Source organism: Phyllostomus hastatus, unplaced genomic scaffold (genome assembly GCF_019186645.2).
Source record: "Phyllostomus hastatus isolate PE091 unplaced genomic scaffold, TTU_PhHast_1.1 phas_contig_17, whole genome shotgun sequence".
Lineage (NCBI taxonomy): Eukaryota > Metazoa > Chordata > Mammalia > Chiroptera > Phyllostomidae > Phyllostomus > Phyllostomus hastatus.
This window is the reverse complement of record NW_025333664.1, coordinates 25,914,155-25,931,101: the sequence shown is the minus strand read 5'-3', so window position 1 is coordinate 25,931,101 and position 16,947 is coordinate 25,914,155. Positions and strand designations below refer to the sequence as shown.

At 40.8% G+C, this 16,947-nt stretch overlaps 1 protein-coding gene and 1 non-coding gene across 3 annotated transcripts in view; one reads left to right on the top strand and one right to left on the bottom strand.

Annotated features, from left to right (window-relative positions):
* Positions 1–1,717: 1,717 nt before the first annotated feature.
* On the bottom strand, positions 1,718–1,836 carry LOC123815415. Its single transcript, XR_006785081.1, has one exon. It is a non-coding gene; the product is annotated as a small nucleolar RNA SNORA26 (small nucleolar RNA).
* Positions 1,837–15,651: 13,815 nt separating this feature from the next.
* GPCPD1 (glycerophosphocholine phosphodiesterase 1) overlaps positions 15,652–16,947 on the top strand; it is a 53,672-nt gene continuing 52,376 nt past the window's right edge. For both annotated transcript variants that reach the window (XR_006785029.1, XM_045833390.1), the window contains exon 1: positions 15,652–15,843. The gene's annotated coding sequence lies outside the window, so the exon portion shown is untranslated. The remainder of the gene's footprint in view (positions 15,844–16,947) is intronic.

The window sequence follows — 16,947 nt, the reverse complement described above, 5'->3', positions numbered from 1 at the left end:
TTTACCATCCAGAGCTCCTAAAATATATCATCTAACCCAAAAACACCAGGTGAAAGATAGATGCTAAAAGCCTACAAAATAATGTATTCCTTGAACATTCTCCCTTGTGGTTGGACTGTGGTGCACCTTGCAACTTAAGAGGCTGGTAGCATCAGCATCCCCTGGGAGCTCGTTAGAAATACAGAATCTGTAGAAGTGATCTGCAAGGAATCAGATTCCCTGTGTGAAGCAGTTTAAAATGTCATTCAGTGTTCAGTACTCAGGTACGTAGTAACTACTGTAGTTTTTCTTGGGGGGGGCAGATGTGTAGATATTTTTAAATATTTGCCATCATTTCACTCCTTTTTTTTTGTATTTTTATCTGATGGCATTGTTTCTTATAACAAAACACTTTTCTGATTGAAAAACAAAGCAGTACAGAATCTCAGGTCCTAAACCTGCTGAATCAGAATGTGCACTTTAACAAGAGCCACCCACTATACCCCCAAGTGATTCAAAGATAATTTAAAGTTTGTGAGGCACTGACCTACAAACTTTATTTGTGCCCTAGATTCTAGGGCATCCCATAATTTTGTTTGATTCCTATGAATTATCCAATGATCCATGACACCTCTTTCCCTCTCTCTTCTACCCACTTCTCTTATTCTCTGCATCTTCTCCTCCATCTCTTCCTCCCTTCCCTCTTCCCTCTCTTCTTCCTCTTCCTCTTCTTCTCCCTCCTCCCCTTTCTCTTTCTGTCTCTCTCTACACACATACACACACAGATGACTACTTATCCGAATCATTTGTGAAAAACTGTATCCATCATGCCCCTTACACACACACACACACACACACACACACACACACGCATGCATGCACACACACAACCTTTTTATGTGGGAGAGCAGAGGATCACACAATATTTTCTCAAACTTGTGACTTCAGTTTCATGATTTTGAATATTAATAATAACGTTCATTTAATAAGAAATTCAAAGTTCACCATACTAGAGAGCTTGCCTCATTCATAAATGTCACTCATAGTTAATTAGGGCTTTCTTTTTTCTTTTATGCTTGCTTCAATACTCTATAATCTTTGGCAATAAGTGGCTACATTTTAACTAACATTCTAGTCATGTATGTGTAATTTTTGATATGTCAGAAGGGAAAACTGATGAGGACTAACCACTGTTTGAATTTGAGCATGGTATTTTTTTCCTCCCAGATTTATTGGGATATAATTAACATATAACATTGTGTAAGTTTAAGGTGTCTGATGTGTTGACTTGATACATTTCTATATTGCAAAATTATTACTACCAAAGCATTAGCTAACACTTCCACCCCACCACATAATTACCATTTCTTTCTTGTGGTGAGAACATTAAAGATTTACTCTCTTAGCAACTTTCTTTTTTTTAAGAAAAGTTTTTAAGTGACCTTTTAAACAGATAGGAAAAAAACCTTGAGGTACATTCTCTTCAGTTTGTTTCAAAGGATGTCCAGGAAAGGCCTTGGGTACATGTGTTCCATCCTCTGGATTTTTTCCACCGTTAAAGATAACCAAAGTATCCACATTCTCTTATCTATCTGAATATACTAGATGGTATCCCCTGAGGAGTTTTAAAAGCATACCTGAAGGTATCATCAAAGCTAGGTTAAGTTTAAATTGATATACATAATATATACTGGGTAAAAATATCACAAAGTATTCAAAGGAAATTTTTTTCTGGTTCAGCAGTGACTCCAGAAATAATCCAAAGAGGAGTTTATACAATCTCTTTTCTGGGAGTTATGGAGACTTTACCCTTCTGTGTTACCCTCTCCAGGCACTGTGGCAACCTTACAAGGACACAGGAAAGGGCGTCTTAGGAGCTTTCAAGCACAGTCATACCTCAGTACTTCAGGCTTCAGAATTTGTCAAACCCTGTACTCGTCGCATTTGGATGAGGAAAAAAAAATGTGTCAGCACTAGGTTCTTGCTCAGGACTGGCCACTCACTGTACTTGCTAGAACTTGTGTGAGTCATGATGCCACACAGCAAGAGAAAGTGTTTCGTCTTCAGGTGAGGAGGAGGGAAGGGAGAAAGTTTACTGCACTGATCAAAGAAATGTGAGGGAAATGGGTTGAACTTCAGAACTTTGTGGAAAAGCGTCACCCAGACAAAGTTCTAGGAAGCCGAAAACAGGAACCTGTTAATGAACAATGTCACACTTTAGAAACCCTTTGAAACATGGACAGAAACAAGTTTCTCTTGATAGGTTTTTAGTGAAGCTCCCTAAATCTGAGTCTCCAACAGTGTTCAGTGAAGCCAAGAGACAGAAAACAGAAGAAATCCCTAAGAAATCGCCTGAAATTGTCACGGAAGAAAAACCCTATTCCAACAATTAACCCCTCCCCACTCCCTCCTCCACTACCTCACCAACCATCCAATATGCTGGGAACCCCTGTCAGTACAAGTAAAGTGAAGTTAAATTTTACTTTATTTTTATAGAATCAATTACTTTTTAATCCATGTCTGTTTAATTTTAAGGTTTTGTATTACAAAACAACCTCATTACTTAGTATTATACCAGTAAATGTGAAAGTTCAGGGAACTTTCATGAATTATTTCTAATTGCATTATTTTTTATGGGAAAAATTTGTTCAGTACTGGTTTCAGCATTTGTCACGAGTTCCAGAATGAATTAACATGAATACCAAGGTCTACTCTATAGTACACTCTATGTCATATTATTAGCTATGATCACCATGCTGTACATTAGATCCCCACGGACATTAGACCTTATAACTGCACCCTTTGACCATTTCTCTCCATTTCCCGCACCCTCCAGGCCCCCGTAACCACCACTCCAATCTCTGTTTCTGAGTTCAAGCACCTTCCACCCCTTAATAGTTCAGTGTATATTTCCTAAGAACAAAGATCTTCTCTTATGTAATCACAGTACAGTTATCAAATTCAGAACCCTAACATTGTTACGTAACATTATCTAATCTGCAGTCCATATTCAACTTCCAGCATTTGTCTCCACATGTCCTTTCTAGAAATGTTTTTCTGATACAGGATCCAGTCCAGGAGCCCGCGGTGTCAAACTGCTGTGCTTCTTCCATCTCCTTCCACTGGAACACTTCCTCAGTCTTTCCTTGTCTTACAACAGCAACAACAAAGTGACATTTTTGAAGAGTGTAGGCCAATCATTATTTTTTCATTCTTAGGCTTAGATTATATATATTTATATATATTTTCTTAGTTTTTATCATATGTTTTACTCTACAGTGCTTTCTAAGGGGCTTAAGGTCTCCCTTTTATATAGTCAAATTTATTAATTCTTGTATGTTGAGTACTTTCATTTCTTATTCATTTACACAGCAATATGCATTTTATTTATTTATTTATTTATTTATTCCTCACCCAAGGATATGTTTATTGATTTGGAAGGGAGAGAAAGAGAGAAACATCAATGTGAAAAAGAAACATACCAGTTGCCTGTGGTACAGGCCCTGACTAGGGTCAAACCTCTAACCTAGGTATGTGTCCTGACCAGGGATAAAATCCACAAAGTTTTGATGTACAAAATGATGCCCCAACCAACTGAACCACTCAGTGGCTAGGGTACATTTTATTTATTTTTTAAATTGAATTTATTAGGATGACATTGATTTGCAAAACCATACAGGTCTCAAGTGTACAACTTAATAAAAAGTCATCTGCACACTGAATTGTGCACCCATCACCCCAAGTAAATTCTCTTTCCATCCTCATTTCTCCCCTCTCTGCCCACCTACACCTGTCTCCCACCCTCCTTTCCCTCTGGCTATCACCACTCTGCTGTCCACGTCTACATGTTATGCAACACATGTTTTTTTGGCTATTCCCTTCACCTTCTTTCATCCAGCTTCCCAGCTTCCTCCCCTCCAACAGCTGTCAATCTGTTTCATGTATCCATGCTTTTGTTTCTGTTTTGTTTGTTAGTTTATTTTGTTCATTCCATAAAACTGCATCCTGAGGCTATAAAGATTCTATCCTATATTTTCTTCTAATACTTATAAAATTTTCTTTTCACATTTAAGTTCTTTGTCTTTGTGCAATTTATTTAGTGTATAATGAAGGAGGACTCCAACTACATATGCCACATTTACACAATCGTGTAAATCAGAATTTCTTTGCCAACAACATACTATATTCCTTAAGAAGAAAGAAATGTAATATAGTGAATTATGTGCATTCAAAAGTCTTGGGAAGACTGGAAATAGGCTCTAGACTGGGCTTCAAAGAATGCTCTCGACAAACCAATGTGTTAACGTTGAAATGGCTCCAGATGTTAGACCTCGATCCTTGAGTTTTGGCTAAAAAGCGTTTAGAGTCAAGACTCAAATACTAGCAAAAGTTCATTTAGAAAGTTGCAGAAGTAGAAGAAGTGAGCTTCCTGGGCTGTTTGAGATCAGAAAACAAATTACAAAGGCAAAAGCAGGGCCCTTGGAGTTTAGGAGAAAGTAAAATGTGCCTTGAGGAAAGAAAGGGGGGGAGAGGTGTAGGTATGCTCAAGAGAGAGAGCATACCCAAAGGCATGGGAGTGTGTGTGTGACAGAGATAGAGCCACTTAGATTATATGTTTTTGACTTTACCCCAAGTGTTATTGTGCCCTTCCACCTTTGTTTTTTCTAAACTACAATTGGTGAATTTTAGAAGGCTCATGCAAGAAATGTTTTGATAGGATTGATACTAAGGACTCCATGACCAAATTTCAAATTCTCAACTCCAATAAACTATGGAGTAAACTGTGTTTACAGCCAGGGTGGAAGAGCCAAACAGCTCTCTGCAACAGTAAAAATAGTCTGCCCTTCAGGTATCAGCGTGGGCTTGGGAAATGCAAAAAATCTGTGGGGCCAGACTCTCAATGGACAGGACCCAGCAAGGCCATGCTGGGTGGTGGACTCTTTGAAGTCTTGGGGAAGGAAACACGAGTATTTGTCAGAAAGGATAGGCCTAATATTAGTTAATGTTCTTTGGGCTACAGAATAACAAAAGGGTGTCTCTTCTTACCTTGTAAGAAAGGGAATATATTGAAATATAGTAACTGATACTGAGAGCCTGGTCAGACTGCTGGGAGCAGGCAGAGGGTAGGGAACAGAGATCTTTGTCTCAGACTTTGCTTTGGAGAACTACAAATTAAAATAATAAGAGGGAGAAATCCGATTGTTCCAAGCTAACACTGTTCCTCACTTTTGAATCAAATAGCTACAGGCTGGGTCTCTTAACACAGAGCTGGCCAGTTCTTACCCACCCTTAGGGATGAGCACAGTTTCCAAGCCAAGAAGAATTGTTGTAAGCCCCACAGGCACTGCGAGGGAGGCCTGAAGGAACTCTCAACCTGTGAAAATGTGTATAAAAGGAGGCATTTGAGAGGAAGGAAGTTGATGTGGAATCAAAAGGAACTGAAGCTCCTCCGCTGCAGAGCTTGTGGGTGTGATGTGTCTGAAACTCAGGGGCTTCAGTGCATTTAGGTCGGTGGTTATTAGGCTGAGAAGTTGTGATCCAACAAAGTAAGTTTTTAAAAATTTGGGCCTGGACATAGGATTGCCAGGCTGTAATTTTGCCAAATAGAACATTATAAAATAAAACAAATTCCTGTTGTTTCCGTTTTAATGAATATTTTGGCCTTTAAAACATAAATGTGAAGGGCATTTGTCATAGGATATCTTTCTAAGGGAATCATTTTGGCTTCGTGGAAAACTTATGACATTTTCTTTCCATTTCTCACTTTTCTTGTGGCTGGTAAGCACGTCTTGAGGAATCATCACCTGTTTTCCACGGACTTTGGGGAACATCATTCTTTTTCTCAGAGTTCTTCCTAATGGTTTTACAGAATAGAAAGAGAAACTCTCTCCAGTGAACCAAAAGAAGAAAATGAGTGAATTAATGGAAGGGATGCATGGAAACCACACTCTCCATTTTTCAGGGTTGTTTCCTCTGCTTCCCTCTATACATCTGTTCCACCTCTCTCCCCTTTCCCATTGCCTTCCTCTGTTGACTCACCTCGGATGTGGCCTGATAATTTACAACCTCCAGGCCTAAATATATAGCATGTATTGAGGACTTCCTTCTCAGTGTCTGTTATGGGATGAACTGTGTCCCTCAAAAAGATATGTTCAAATTCTAACCCCCATATCTGTGAATATGACCTTATTTAAAAATAAAGTCTCTGCAGTCGTAACGAAGATGAAGCCATTAGGGTGGTCATCAGTCCAATATGACTGCTGTCCTAAAAAGAGAAGACACAAAGAGAGGCATGCACAGAGGGAAGACAGCATGAAGACAGACGATGTGAGGACGGAGACAGAGAAAAAGCAGGGCTCTGTCAACACATTGATTTTGTAATTTTTGTCTCCAGAACTATGACCAAATAAGTTTCTGTTGCTTTTAGCCACTAAGTTTGTGGTACTTTGTTGCAGGATTTCTAGAAAGCTAATACAGTATCCTGGCTGAAGTTGCAGGGAGAGGCTGATTAGCTTCCTCTGATCATGGGTTGAACCCTCGTCCAATCAAAAGCCAGCCTAGCTTTTCTTCCCAGCCTGGGCAACTAGGTGTGGGACAGTTTGACCTACATGTCTAACACAGGAAAGTTGGCAAGCAAAGACCTACTCCAGAAAGGCCAGTGAGTGTGACCAATGGATTGAAGACAATGAGGAAAATGAAGACTCACCTGTACCTCCCCACCCCCATTTGATTGAACTTCCACAATGAACTCCAATAGAAAGTTTCCCATTTCTGCCCTGGCCGGTGTGCCTAAGTTGGTTGGAGCATCATCTTGTGGATGAAAAGCTTGTGGATTTGATGCCCAATCATGGCACATGCCCAGGTTGAGGGTTGGATATCAGGTTGGGGCATGTATGAGAAGGCAACCAATTGTTTCTTTCTCACATCTGTGTTTCTCTCTCTCTCTCTCTCTCTCTCTCCACCCCCCTCTCTAAAAGTGGTGGGGATAAAAATGTTTTGGATGATGTTTTTCAATGTTTTGAAAAAAAGTTTCCAATTGTGTCAGCCATAATGAGGGAGTCTTCATATTTTATCATGAAGGAAAGGGAAGTTTTTCGTGGTTGAACACCAACCACTGAATTAATGTTGGCCAATACTGCCTTATGTTGACAAAATATCTTAATGTCTTCATGCCAGGTGTTCTCACAAGACACAGTTCCTGAGGAGAGGAAACACTGTCTGGTTAATGAACTGTCTACTTCAAGGCACAAGTATGCCAAACAAACTGGGCTCTTCAGAAAACAAGACATCGAGGCTGCTCTTCCCTCGGGAGCACGTCCCTCACCTTTTCCTCCCTTTCTCCCCCTGCCCCCCCCACAACCGTCCTCCAGGCACATTACCTTTGCTCTTATCTTTCCTAAGCTCCATGAGTCATACTTTTGCTTCCATAACTTGTTTCTTAAGCCTTCGCAGCCCAGCTGGCTCATTTCTACTACTTCGGTAACTTTCTAAATAAGTTTTCTTATATTAAAAAAAAATTATTAGTCTGGGCTCTTTATGGTACCAAAGGGCAAGATAAACATTTTTTTAAGGCACATATCAGCACCTGAAGATGTTTTGTGGGGTATATTGTGTTTCCCTGATCAGATTGAAAGAGCTGAAATGGGAAAAAATCTTTTTCTGGAGGCTTTTTGTTGTCTTGTTTTTTGTTTTTTGGGGTTTTGTGTTTTTTTGTTTTGTTTTGTTTTGTTTTTTGCCATTCTTGTAATTCCTTCACATTCCAGCTGGGGAAATAGGCCTTGGGACTTGCAGAGCCAAGTTATGAATCATTCCCCGAAAGTAAATAATAAACCCTATATTTGAGCCAGACCAGTAAATTCATTAACTTTCAGTCTGGGAGCTGTGGTGTGCTGCTAAATAGCCAACAATTGTCCATCCGAGGGGAAACGCCCTGATCTGCAGAGTTTGCTGGATTTTGACTCCATGGATAATTTCAAGTCACCAGTCTAAGACAGTGAACTTGAAGTTGGAAGGAGAGGTGCAAAGCTGCCACCCAAGCAAGCTTCTACACACTATTGCTTGGGAGTCTGTCCTAATGGTCACATGTGACATCTGTAGAAAACTTTTAAAAAATTGTTTTGTTTATACCAGGTGTTTTACATAAGACCTTCTTGATAGTTGACATTCTTTTTTAGCCTTACACTTGATGAGGTAAACACTATCTACATTTTATAGGCCATAAAGTTGAGGGCCTAGGAAAGTAAGTGGTTTGTATAAAGCCAGGTAGTCAAGCTGAACGAGGCAAGGTATTTAACCTGAATAGTCTTGGTTTCCTTTTCTGCAAGTGTGTTATAATGGTATCTCAAAGATGATTGGGAGGGTTTAATTAGATAATGCATGTTAAATTCTTAGCACATTGCCAGGTATGTAGTTTTCTCTTTTTCAAGTGCAATGAATATTCACTGTAGAACATTAGAAAGCACCGATATGCAACAAAGGGAAAAATTTAAAATACTTATGACTATTAACAATCTTGGTATAGAATTCTGGTTCTGGCTTAATATGATTTATGAACAGCAGGCAGTGCAAGCACATGAAATGCTTTTTTTCAGTACTGAAGCATTTGAGCAATTGTTGAATGCAATTCTGTTTGAATCATGATGGAAGCTTAGGTTGCATACCAATGTATTTAAATTACTTTTTAAAATAAATTACAGCAGGAATAATATGTCATGTTCTATGCTATTCTTCCTGGAGTGGGAGTCCAAAGAAAGGAAATGCAATCAAGGCCCAGGGTGTTTAATAACCATAATGGGACACCCACGGGGACACGTGGTATCTATAAATCACACCTCACATGAATGCTGCAAGAGAGATGAAGGGAGAACTGAGTTGGACAAATTCACAGTTCAGGAGAGCTAATGTGTTTCTTGCAAGCCCAGTCTGTTGGAAGTGCTCCCTGGAGTACTGTGTTGAGCAGGGCAGTGGGGCCTGTCCCGTACAGTAAGGCGAGTGGCGGGGGCGGGGGGGGGGGGAGGAAAGGGAGAGGAGTGGGGTAGAAGGGCGGTTGCAGGACTGTGTGTGCATTGTGTCCACACTGGGCAGAGGAGGGGGAGCAGTGGTTCGAATGCCATGTGTGTCCTATTTTTGGTAGGTGATAGATCTCTACCTGATTTGACTTAAAAAATTTTTTTCAGTGGAAACAAAAAGGGATAGTTTTGTCTTGAAATTTTCACATGCTCTTGTTTTATTTGTGTTTCCTTTGTTACCATAATTTAGTATTTCTAAGATAGGCTTATAGTTTAGTTTGTTTGTACACAAAAAAAATCTTTTCTATCATTTTCAGGTACAATTTAAAAATTAACATATATTGCCCTGGCTGGGTGGCTCATTTGGTTGGAGCACCATCCTGTGCACCGAAAAAGTTATGGGTTCAATCCCCAGTCAGGGGAATGTACTGGAGGCAACCGATGGATGTTTCTCTCTCACATCAATGTCTCTCTCTCTCGCTTTCTCTTTCCCTTCCTCTCTCTAAAATCAATAAAACATACTTTCAGGGGAGAATTTAAAAATCTGTTTTAAATTAACATATATTCACTTAGAATATTTGAAAAATTAGAAAGATGCAAAGCAGCAAAATCTTCATATATCCCCACGAATTTTATGCATTCATTTAGCCTTTTAAAAATGCTATACCAACATATACCTCTATAACTACATACATATATAAATTAGATTTTAAAAGACAAGTGGGATCACACTATGCATACTACCATTTACTTTTTTTAATTGAACAGTAGAATGTGGACATCTTTCCAAGTGGCTGTACAAGGAGTAATCACATTCTTTTAGTGGATGTGCATTTCTGTGTAAATAAATGAGCATCATTTATGTAGCTATTGTAAAATATCACACTGAGGGATGTTTACATTGCTTTTATTTAACTTTTTTGTGTGATTTTAAGCTATGTTACATGAATATTCTTGGTATATCCATGTGCCTATACTAATATTTCTGTAAATATACATTTCTAGACATACAATTTCTGGGTTTCAAACTTATACACACTTAAATTTTTCATAGTTATGACCTCAGTATTCTCCATAAAAGTGTTATCACTGAATACCCTTAGCGTTAATGTACCAAATAATTCATTTCCTCCCAGCTTCCCAAAACTGGGTGTTAGAAATCCTTGCTTTTATCATTGACAAGTTTCTGTGGTTCCCTTAAGGCCTGATTATAGGAGGAAAAAATAGAGATATAACAGATAAAAGCAACAGAGTGTTATTTCTCAGTCTCATTTTCATTTCATAGGTAAAATAATAAAGGAACGGGGACAGTAGAAGAGAGAGCAGACTCATCGCCTCTTATCGCCTCATGTAAATCACTAAATCATTCACATAATAAATACGCCGCCATTGCCAAGACCCTCTGCCATCCTGACTCCAGTCCCAGCTCTCTCTGGCCCACTGCCAGCCTGGTGTGAGCAGCTGGGTTTTTGAGCCTGGTGCATAACAGCAGTGCTGTCAGAAATCTTTTGTTCAGAGTAAGGATATGCCCTGAAAACAGCAGCTCATTCTGTAGACAGTCATCAATATTTTCACTAAAGTGATAGAATGGTAGCCAGTCAATTATTGAACAATTTGAGCAGCAAAGGAAATTCCCTTGGGGAATTCACATTAATACATAATGCAGGAGACTGAGAGACAAAAAGTAATAACAAACAGAACAGGCTAAAAAAATGGCTCAGTTCAGTGTTTTCTGATATAACTTTTGTTTCTTAGTTTCTCAGTTTTACAAGGTCTTGACTCCTGAAGAGTCTATAGGAGAGATAGTTTTCAGAGTTGCAATGATGTTGAATTATGTTATGGGTGGTGATTTTTCTTTATTATTTTAAAAGAATATGTATTTACTTGAAGAAAGAGAGGGAGAGAAACATCAGTGTGTGAGAGATACATTTATTTTTGCCTCTCATAGCGGGGGCAACTGGGGGCCTGGCTGGCATCCCAGGCATGTGCCCTGACTGGGAATTGAACCAGAAACCTTTTGGTTTGCAGGCCAATGCTCAATCCACTGAGCCACACCAGCCAGGGCAGTGGTGATTTTTCTTTAGAGACTGTTTCATAATATCCAGTTTCATCAATGTACTAGTACTTTACAAAGAGTATCTCACTGGTCGAGATGTTTCTATACCACAGTGTATTAACTGAACATGAAAATTTGAACTAACACTTGTAGGGGGCTGATGGTCCACAAATGATTTCTTTAGAGATGAAAAGTTACCTTTGATTTTCCCAATCAGTTATGAAAAATGATTATTCTACTGTTCTTTTTTTTGAGGAGGAGACTCTACATAGTAATGGACAAATCTTTCTAGATTATTTCTCCATTAAATAAAAACTTTTTGAAGCTCTCTCTTTTTAATTTTATAGATTTAAAACATGGGTAAGGAGCCCTGATCAGTGTGGCTCAGTTGGTTGGGCATTGTCCCACAAAGCAAAACATTGCAGGTTCAATTCCCATTCAGGGCACATGATGGGATTTCATGATGGGAATCTGGGTTTCAGATTTGGACCCTGGTCAGGGGGCATGTATGAGAGGCCACAGATCGATGTTTCTCTTTCACATTTATGTTTCTCTCCCTCTCTTTCTCCCTTCCTTTCCCTCCTCTAAAATAAATAAATAAACTCTTTTTTAAAAAATGGGTAAGGAAATATAATGGGTAACTAACTATAGATTGATTGTCTGTCTGTCTGTCTACACAATTAAATTGCCACACTTCAGCAAATTAAGGTGGGTATTACCTTATTTCACCCATTTTGAGGTCTCTTTTTTATAATTTTAATGTCTGAAATCACTGCTGGCCAAGCAGCGATCCTGACACAGTTGTCATCCCCTGGGTTTTCTTGAATGTGGTTGTTTTTCCTGGTGGCATGACTAACAGCCTTAAGGACCATCTGAAGATGGAAGAGTCTGGACTGTTGTCTGCAGACCTTCACTCCTACCTTCTCTTGAGATCAGTGGATTGGAGAAAACCCCAGGGATATTATTTGAACACTAATGTTATTGGAAAATCTGTTTAGAAAAACAAGAACAACAAAATGTTACTGAGAATTGAAGTATACATGTGAAGTCTGAGGAATACTTGATTTGTTTCACTTGAGCAGTAAAGGGAATTCCCTTGGAAAATTCACATTAATGAAGAATGCACAAGACTGAGATGCATTTGGAAAGATAAAAAATAATAAGTGGAATTTTCTTTTGTATATATGCACAAGAATGGTATATAAGCTCTGGCCAGGTAGTTCAGTTGGTTAGAGCATTGTCCCAATAAGCCAAGATTGTGGATTTGATCCCTTGTCAGAGCATATACTAGAATCAACCAATGAATGCATAAGTAAAACAAGAAATCAATGCCTCTCTCTCTCTCTTACTCTCTCTCTCATCACTAATTTTTTAAAAGAATGATATATAATACAATTTATGTCTAAATAGGTATAAAAGAATACTTTCAGTAAGTAAAGTAAAACATTCTAAATTACAAGACAGTATGATGGCATGGTTTAAAGGGCAGTTCTTTTTTTTTATTTTAGTGTTGTCTTACAACAGACTTCTTAGATTTGATGAAACTCATAGTTCCTTTATAGAACTGAGGATCAGTGAAGGCCTCGGAGGGACATAAACATTGGGAGCAGCGTGTACTGTGGTAGATGCTGGGTGTCTTCTCAAACTTCATCTCAAACAACATGTGTTGTTTAAATTTCCATTCTGCTGATGAAGAAAAAGGTCAAGGAGGACATTTTGACCTTGCCATTTGAATCTTTTCTGCTACAGATGTTTTGATCCTATGATGCATTTGAAAGCTTGGAGAGTAATATACTGGAAAAGCTGCAGCCAGTTTGAAGTTAGTTTAAAGGTTCACATTCAAGGCACCTAAATAGTTTTAAAAATCAGCAATTTAGTGTGTGTGTGTGTGTGTGTGAATTTTTATCAGAGTTTATTTGAGCCAAACCGATGACATATGCCAGGAAGCAGGGTCTCAAATCATCTGGAAATCAACAATTTTCTTGGTTTCCTAAATATAAAATTAACCTTTATATGAAAGAAAAATCTATTGCAAAAACTGAACTATAACAATTATGTCACCTGTATGAAAAATAAGTAGTACACACTGTAATTTGGGACACTGTTCATGGACTAATGCAGAGGAAATGAAAGGTATGGACAGTATGTTTGGGGAGCAGGGCCACTACTGAGGTAAATAGGCTACAGAAAATCAAGAGTGTTTTAAGTCTGACAGTGGAGGAATTGTGGAATATCTCAGGAGAATATTTACAGTATTTTGATGGAATGAGCAAGAGATAAGTGCAAATGGTCAGCCTTTTATTCAAGTCATAATGAAGATTTCTGAGAGAAGAATCAGTCCAAAACAACGATGGTGGCATCCTTTGTCAGGATTTGGGAAAGGAGCATGAATTAGGTCCATCAGCTTGACCTACAAGCATTAGGCAAGTAATTGTGTGACTAAATGGTCATTACAGGAAAATAAAGATCTATAATAAACATTTAAAGGAAGCAAACTTGTATGAAAGAAATTCATCACTGTAGTATGACTAACAGCAGAGGAATGAAATAAACTCCAAGTTACTAGGAAATGCAGAACAGCAGACTTTAGCAGATAGTGGTACATAATTAGGAGGAAATTTTAATTCTTCAAGAAATGTGGAATTAATATGAAGGCCATCAAAAAAAACTCCATTTTATCCTGTGCCTTTCACAAAATAGACACCTAATAATTACTTATTATCTGAATGGATGACGTTGTCTGAAATGCCCTGGGATCTAATCTAAGTTCAGATGCCAAATGTCATGAACAATCTGATTTACAAAACTGGAAGTTCTAAAGCTAGAGCTCTTCTAATCCAAACGCCTCCCCAGTAGGCTCATTCCAACCAATTTACAACTCAAACTATCTCTATTTCATGTCCTTCAACATTCCCTACAGAAGTGGCTCTGTGGAGAGCAGGACCACTACAATGGCAATTGTCTGATTAAGACGGCAAAGTGGAATCACTTATGCTAACTAAAATGGCTCTCAGTCAGCCATGAAACTTTGGTCCAAGAGGTAAATTACCTAAGTCAGAGCAGAAGTGTCTGGCAAGGAGGCACACTTAAGATATCAGCATGTGTGGTCAGAGTAGCTGTGTCTGCAGGGCAGGACCACCCATATAAAGAATCCTGGGCAAATTCCACACTTGGCATCAGAGGTACCAAGACATTTATCAAAAAGACTCAGAAGGGTGGGGTACACTGCTTTTGAAGTATAACTGAGGCAAGCTCCAGACCACTGCTGAGACAGCTGAGCTCCACACACCAGAGTGCTGCTCCATACCACGCTGATTTCCCTTGGCATTGGCCACCAGAGGCTCTGCCCTGCTGGACTGAGGACTTCACCTGCCCTGCTGCCCACCTGGCTCTGGAGATCCTTCCTTGCAAGATGCTGACAACTCCTTTGCCCACCATGCTGTCTCCTGGACCTGCAGACTGAGACTCTGGGACTTGTGTTCCTTATCCCCCAATTGATTACTGTGTGTGTATGTTATATTCCTCTTAGATAGTTAGAGTGTGAGTAGGACATTAATGTGTGTTGATGTTCCATTCTGAATGAACCTGCATTCAATAAAAGCTGAGTGAATAGCATAGTTACTGTGTGTGACTCTTATCTATTCCTTGGTGCCTAGCTGCTCAGCAGGCAGCTAGCTGAACAATTGCCTGGCTGACTTATAGGAAAGACTGTATCAGGAACAGATGTTCCTGACAGGCTCTTTTTAATTTTCAGTATCTCACTGATTTTAACGAATCTGGTAACATAGTTTTTGTTAGTGGTTAGCTGGGGCTAATCTTGATGCTGGAAAGACAACAGTTTGTTTAAGTTGGTAACTAGCAAACGCTGATCAATTTTTCTGGGACCACCAAAAGAGAAAAACAAACTTTTTTTTTTGTGGGGCCGATGTATTTTCCAGAAAATAAATGACAAAGACTTTGACAGAGGATCTTTTTTAGCTTTTCGAAAAGTTCCTTCCAACTTTAATTTACATACAAATAACCTGGGGCTCTTGTTACATGGATTTGATTTGGCAGGTCTGTGAGTCCTGAGACTGCAATTCAGACAACTCCCAAGTGGTGCAGCTGGCTCGTACACCGTATTTTGCGTGGCCACAGTTACAAACACTTAACCATCTGAAGTCATTAATTCTCGCTTTCAACTTTAAAGATGTGATCCAAGTGTGCTAGTTGTTTAGCAATAAAAGTTTCCAGAAAACATCTGGTCTGCTAATTTTCCTCACTTTCGAACAGGAAAAAATGCAATTCAGAATTGCAGCTCCAGCCTCCAGATACTTGGTTGTTCTAAATAGCCTTTCAAAAACAAGGTACGCGTCTATGATTATGAGCCGGGTCTCCTCCGGGTCGCCGCGGCTCCTCTGTGTCACAGTCCACTGCGTCTCCGGGTGAGCGGAAAAAGCGGATCCCAGGAGCCCCAGGGATGCCCCACAACCTTCGGCCGCTGACTCGGCCCCTTTCCAGGAACGCAGGGCCCGCCCCCCGCCGCCGGCCGCGGATTGGCAGGGTGGGCGCGGGGCTTGACGTCAAGCCCCGCCCCGCCGTGCCTCAGGCTCCGCCCCGCGGGGTGGCCTGGCGGTTTGGTCTGGAGCAGCTGAAACCGGTTTGAGCGCAGCCGCTTCCTGCTGCTGGGCGCTGCTGCGGGCCGCCTTGGGGAGCGCTGGCGAGGCGCGGCGGCCGGAACGCGGCAGCTCGGCTGGAGGCTCTCACTCTTGGGCGCAGCGGCGTCCGCAGCGGGGATCCGCTGACCCGCGGGCCCGGCAGGTGAGATGGGCAGCCGATCGGGCGGGGGCTCGATGCAGGGACCTGGGTGGCCGCTCACGTGTCAGCCGAGCTGTCAGGGCGGCGGAGCCTAGGGACGCGGCGGGGCGGGGGGCGTCGGGACACGCGGCAGGGCCGAGGGGTGGACAGTGTCCCCCAACCCAGGCCGGCCACTGCCTGACGGGGAATCAGCGGCCTGGACGTTCCGTCGGGTAAGTGGGTGGGCAGCATCTATTTATTCGACTTTTATTGTTTGCTGCCACGTTTCCGCTGGTCTGTTGCTTAGTTCCTCTCTGAAAATTCTGCGAAGTAATGCAAAGAGCGTAGGACCACCGCGAGTATACGAAGGACCAAGCTAAGGAACGAAGAAACAAAAATGAAGCCGAAGTCGTTGTGTACCCTAACCCACAGCTTGTCCCTTGCCCACCACTGCTCTCCCCGTCCGTCCCTACATCGGAGTGCTCTGACAACTGCTTATTTTCTGAAATTGCCTAACCGCGTAATCGGGGGCATGCTTGGATAATTCAGTTATTCCAAGAAACCAATGTGCCTTACCCTCCTAGGAAAAGGTTCCAGGAATAGACATCTGTGCCCTCGGTGCAGTTTTAAAACAGCAGCGCTCTTTTCTCCAGAGCTCCACTTTTTCTGAAGCTCTCCTGATTGCCTTGATGAGTTCTGGGAGAAAGCCTCAGTCAGTTAGGTGCTTCATCAGTCCCTCCTCTTCCCCCCACTGCCCTGTTATAAAGGAAGCCTGCCATGTATTCCGTCTTGAGCTGGAGAGAATTCTTTCTTTCACCTTGAGGCAGCTGTTTAGTCTCCTGTGGTACCGACATAAGGGAACTGATGGGACCGAGCAGGATGTTCGGACCCGATGTTATCTCTACGCCTGTCACCTTCCACAGGTCTCCCCAGCTCCTACCCACTACTCTTCCCCTTGGTGATTCTCCATCTTGCTACATTTCTGACAGTTGTGATTTAGCTAAAAAGTAGATACAAGCTATCAGCACATTTTCCAACCCCTAATATTTTGGCTACAAATAACACAAAATAAACATTTAGTAAAACTGCACATGGCACTATCTGTTCTTGGTTTAAGAACTAGGGAGA